The sequence below is a fragment of the Melanotaenia boesemani genome, chromosome 24 (assembly GCF_017639745.1).
Source record: "Melanotaenia boesemani isolate fMelBoe1 chromosome 24, fMelBoe1.pri, whole genome shotgun sequence".
In the NCBI taxonomy this organism is placed as follows: Eukaryota; Metazoa; Chordata; class Actinopteri; order Atheriniformes; family Melanotaeniidae; genus Melanotaenia; species Melanotaenia boesemani.
In genome coordinates, this window is record NC_055705.1 from 49,244 (window position 1) to 54,592 (window position 5,349).

Genomic DNA, 5,349 nt, shown 5'->3' on the forward strand with positions numbered 1-5,349 from the left:
AAATAAAGTAGATTTTGGTAAATAATGTGTAAATATTTATACAATAACTGTCCCTAACAAAAGCTTTTGGATGAAACACCACTCAGGAATGTTTTGATCATTTTCCCACTGACTTTAAAGGGAAAATGACATTCAGGACAACTCCAGAATGCTCCCTTTTCCACTTATGCATCAGACATGCAGAGATGTGCAGGTTTTTCTCAGATACGCAGAGATGTGCATGTTTGTCTCACATATGCTGCCCTGTCTAGCGCTTTTGAACAGCCGAGTTCAGAGTGCAGAGGAAGGGGCTATATTTAATCCAATTAAATATTCAATTAAAATTAGCAATTTTTAACCCTTTTAATTGTGACTTTTTTTAAATAAACATTTTCATGATGAAATGAACTTAAGATGTATGGATTCAACAAATAAAATCAATGGAACTAAGAAAGAGGGTGACAGCCACCATTGCCGCTGCTCGATCAGGTTTGCCTCACATATGCCGTTCTGTGTAACGCTTTTAAACAGCCAAATTCAAAGTGCAAAGGGTGCAGTGACTTCTCTGGACCAGCAGGTGGTGGCATTGCTACACAATACATAAACCACACAGATGAGCAAAAATACCATGAATAAAAAAGTTCAAGGAGAAATAGGCATGTTTTGATTCTTTTATAAACATGAACGTTGTCAGGAACAGAGGGGGGGAAACTTCCTGAAATTGGTTTTGCAAAGAAGGCACCAAATTAGGAGGAGATAACCAAAACAAAACTAATTACATTAACTATTTATTTACTCAACCCTCGGTGAAGTGTGCTGTTTTTTGATGATATAAATTCAACTGGGTTACGTTTAGGGATTAATTCGACTGGGTTAGTGTTCAGTCAGTGTCATTTCCTGCACAACACTAGCTCTTTCTGTAAACAAGCTTATTAACAAAACCCATGGTTTTAAAACCAATTATGCTGTTAAAACACAGCTTCTTATTTTTTCCATTTTAGCAGTTTTCATCAATCTCCAAAATATAACGAGATTCTAGCTTTTCACTCTTTCAATGCTGAGTTCAATAGTGATGTCACAGGTTTTTGGGGGGGAGAAAATAAGACAAGCCATTCAATTTCCAATTAAAAAGCATATATTGAAAAGACTGCAGGCAAGAGATACATTTTGCCAGATATTTATTAAAAACAAACAAGCAATTTCAAAATAATAAAATAAACAATGAACAATAAGGTAAACAATAAAAATTAAATTTTAAAAAAAACTACTTACAAAAACAATACAACTATTTACAAAAATGAATAAAATATACAGTAGACGTGGCTAAATCAGAAGTTCTGGATATTCCTCCAAAAACGCCAACCAGCTATCGACTGATGGGTAACTGCAAAAACAGAAATGCACGTGTCACCATCAGTTAGTTTTGATAGACAGTGATGACTTCAGCACTGAAAGAGACAATGTTTACCTTTGGTCAAAGGCCCCTCCTTCCCAACGCACTGGAGACTCCTGCCAGTCATACAGTTGGTCGCTAGCGTGAGGAGAAAAGAGGTATGAAAAGGACTAAAAAGATAACCAGATGCGCTCACCAACATCTTCCTCCCATCCTCTGGATCTTACTTTCAAAGTACTGGAAAGTGCCCATGTTTTCTTACCTGTGCTCCAAGCCCCCTCCTCCCAAATGCCCAGCCGCCACCGGACTCCCAGCATCCTTTGAGTTGCTCGCTAGCGTGAGGAGAAAAGATAGCCGAGAAAAAACAAGGTGAGGTTTTAAGTCTGGCATGTGGGTGTTAATGGATGCTGTACCATGCTCTGACAGAAATAACAGGTATGAAAAGGACTAAGAAGATAACCAGATGCGCTCACCAACATCTTCCTCCCATCCTTTGGATCTTACTTTCAAAGTACTGGAAAGTGCCCATGTTTTCTTACCTGTGCTCCAAGCCCCCTCCTCCCAAATGCCCAGCCGCCACCGGACTCCCAGCATCCTGGAGTTGCTCGCTAGCGTGAGGAGAAAAGATAGCCGAGAAAAAACAAGGTGAGGTTTTAAGTTGGGTGTTAATGGATGCGCTCATAACTGTAGCGACATGCATATGAGAAATGTATTACACATCACAACCACAGAGGCCCCTTAAAGGTGAATAGCATCATACGCATAACCCACCTGACTTCTTCTCCCAGCTGTTCCCTCACCGGTTCATCGCTTACAAAGAACCCCTTGGCTTTCAGAAGCGCGACCAGTGCCTGGCAAGACCTCTGATCTGGTGTGACGGAGGTCAATTCGCAGAGTTCCCAGCGTCTGCCGACCTTTGTCCACCGTTTCTGAGATTCCTTGACTCGCTTTAGTTCCTCGGCCCGCTCCTGGTCCGTGTTGTCCCTCATGCACACTCTTTTTAAGTGCAGGGGGAGCTGATCAAACCCCTTTTCGCATCGGAGGCAGTAGACAAAACGTCTGTCAGGTCTTTCCCTTCCAGAACAGAGGAGAAAGAGAATTCTTTTATCAGATGTTAGCAGCTGCATTTGCATGAAGTTCTGCAAGGTTTTTCTGGCCCAGTCTGATGTCATTTAACTACCAAGTTCTCCAAATAAAACAGGAGATGGCCACTCAAACTGCCACAGCTTCCCGTTCCTTCATGATGCATTCAGTGCAGTTCTGAAATTACAACTCTTAACAGTCTATTGTGTAAGAATAACTATGATATTGAGCAATAAACATCAGGATTAATTGGAATCTATTTGGGCTTCCTCGTGGCTTAAGTAAGTATATTTATTATTACTTCATTATTGTAAATGGAAAAAAATAAATCATTTTCTAAATTCCTTTATTAAAATGTGATTAATCAAAGATTAAATGATGACACTTTTTTAAGCAGCATCAGGTGCAGGACAAAATTGGCCACATCTGTTTTGTGTAGCTGCTTGAGTTTCTCTCTGAAGACCGTAATTACATTGTTAGCACGTGTAAACTTAATTTGGTGTTCCAGAAGAACAAGCTAGACTGATTCGAAGTAAGCTAAAAGTAATCCAAAAGTATTTAGAATATATTACTTGACTAATCTGAGCGATTATAGATTACATTTTAGTAATCAGTTTTCTTCAGGGGAATACATTTTAAGGGGAACCCTCCCAACACTGTGCGCTACCCAGTAATAACAACAATAATAACAATAATAAAAAGGTCAAATAAAACAAGCAGGGTTCAGTTTACACATGCATGCATGCATGCAGGCAGGCAGGCAGGCACAGGCAGGGCATTCCATCATGCATCAATCCATGCAAGGCGATCAACATGCAAGGACACACAGACTGTACTTACATCTTACACACTGAAAGGAACTGGGGAAAGAGTGAAAAAAACAAGTTTACGTTAAATCAGATATTGCTTTCACATTCCTTTTGATCAATAAAAGTCTGTAGTAAATCATCTTTTCAAGGTTTGTTTGTTTCTGCTGCCCCAGAAAAGTGCGGGGCACTTCTACATTACTAATGTTGTTTTTTTCTAATTCTTCAAATAAAAGAAAAAGCAAGTGTGTGCTGCTTCCCTGAATGACAGTCCATAGTTATTGGTGCGTTTTGTTAAACTATAAATACGCTACTGCTAAAGTGTGAGTGTTCAACATAAGATTCATGAACAAGTGCGTTTTTCGTGTAACCTGCAGCAACGCAAACATTTTGAAAACATCTTTCTATAGCCTTATAGTTGATTATTCAAATCACAGTAGGGAAAAATACCAAATGTTATATTAATAACCTGTCATATTTTTTTTTTCTATTTACTGTAGTGATTATGCATAAATATAGTAGCACAGTTTGATGGAGTAATTTACACCGTCGGAGCTCTTACCACGATTGCCACTGCTCGATCCTCAATCTTGCTGATTATCTGCCAAACGGCAGGATATAGAGTGATGGTTCTTTGACCCTTCTCCCCATTTTGCTGGGTGGTGAGTTGAATGGACACGCCCCCGAGGCTGTACGTAATTGGTGGGCGGAGCTACGCACGCTTTTTGGACGTTTTTGCCTGATTTCTATGGAACCGAAGGCAGTAGATGGTCATGGAAAGCGGCGAATGAGAGCCAACTTCTGCAAATGTTACCATGATATTCTGCATACAGGCAGGTGTTTGTATGAAACTCACATCATTCCCACCATCTAGCTGTGGCTTGGGGTCCCTTCTTCCCTCTCCATCCTCTGTTCCCTTTGAAGAAAGAAAATAAAATGACTAGGACTCTTTCTAAGCTTAAATTCTGCAAATGTTACCATGATATTCTGCATACAGGCAGGTGTTTGTATGAAACTCACATCATTCCCACCATCTAGCTGTGGCTTGGGGTCCCTCCTTCCCTCTCCATCCTCTGTTCCCTTTGAAGAAAGAAAATAAAATGACTAGGACTCTTTCTAAGCTTAAATTCTGCAAATGTTACCATGATATTCTGCATACAGGCAGGTGTTTGTATGAAACTCACATCATTCCCACCATCTAGCTGTGGCTTGGGGTCCCTCCTTCCCTCTCCATCCTCTGTTCCCTTTGAAGAAAGAAAATAAAATGACTAGGACTCTTTCTAAGCTTAAATTCTGCAAATGTTACCAAAATATACACTGGTCTGCAAAACAACACATAGCCTTCCACTGAAGAAGGAAAACCCAGTTGTCACAGAAATAAGCTGACACTGACAAAAGTATGAGAAATTATAAACTAATATTTAGTTGAACAATCCTTTGAGGCCATCACTGCAATCAGCTGTTTTCTGGAACTCTCCATCAGACTTCTACACCTGTTCACAGGTGTTCTGGCCCACTGCTCATCATCATCATACTGTCATTGCTCCAGGACAGAATTGTGTGTTTTCTTTTTAAGTATTTTTTTCATCTCAATTCAATTTTAACAAATGTCTTATTAACGTAATGATAATTTAGCCAATTTTTATCTTTTATGACCTTTTTCAGTGTCCTGTTATTTGACTTACTATTAAAAATGTAGCTTTTTCTTTAATGGAAGGAATGAATAATTTTGTAGACAAAGGTGGGTATTTACATCATTTCCTCCTTCACCCTCCTCTAGCTGGCCGCACTCCCTCATGTGCTGCTGACCAGCCTTCAGGAGGTCATGCAGTCTCTGGAGAAATTCAAAGTTTCTCCTGTCTCTGATCCTCAGCACATAACAGGCTTCTTCTTCTTGAACTGACTGGGTCCTCTTCAGAGCCGGCATCCTGCAACTCTCTTCCCTCTACAGAGAGAGGGAGGGAGACAGAGTGAGTGAAAGAGAGAGAGTTGGAATTGAACTGTACATCTGCCAAACTTTGGCTCTGACAATAAATCTGCATAAAACCAATATGATAAAATTCCTGAGAAGAACGGCGGGTCAGGGAA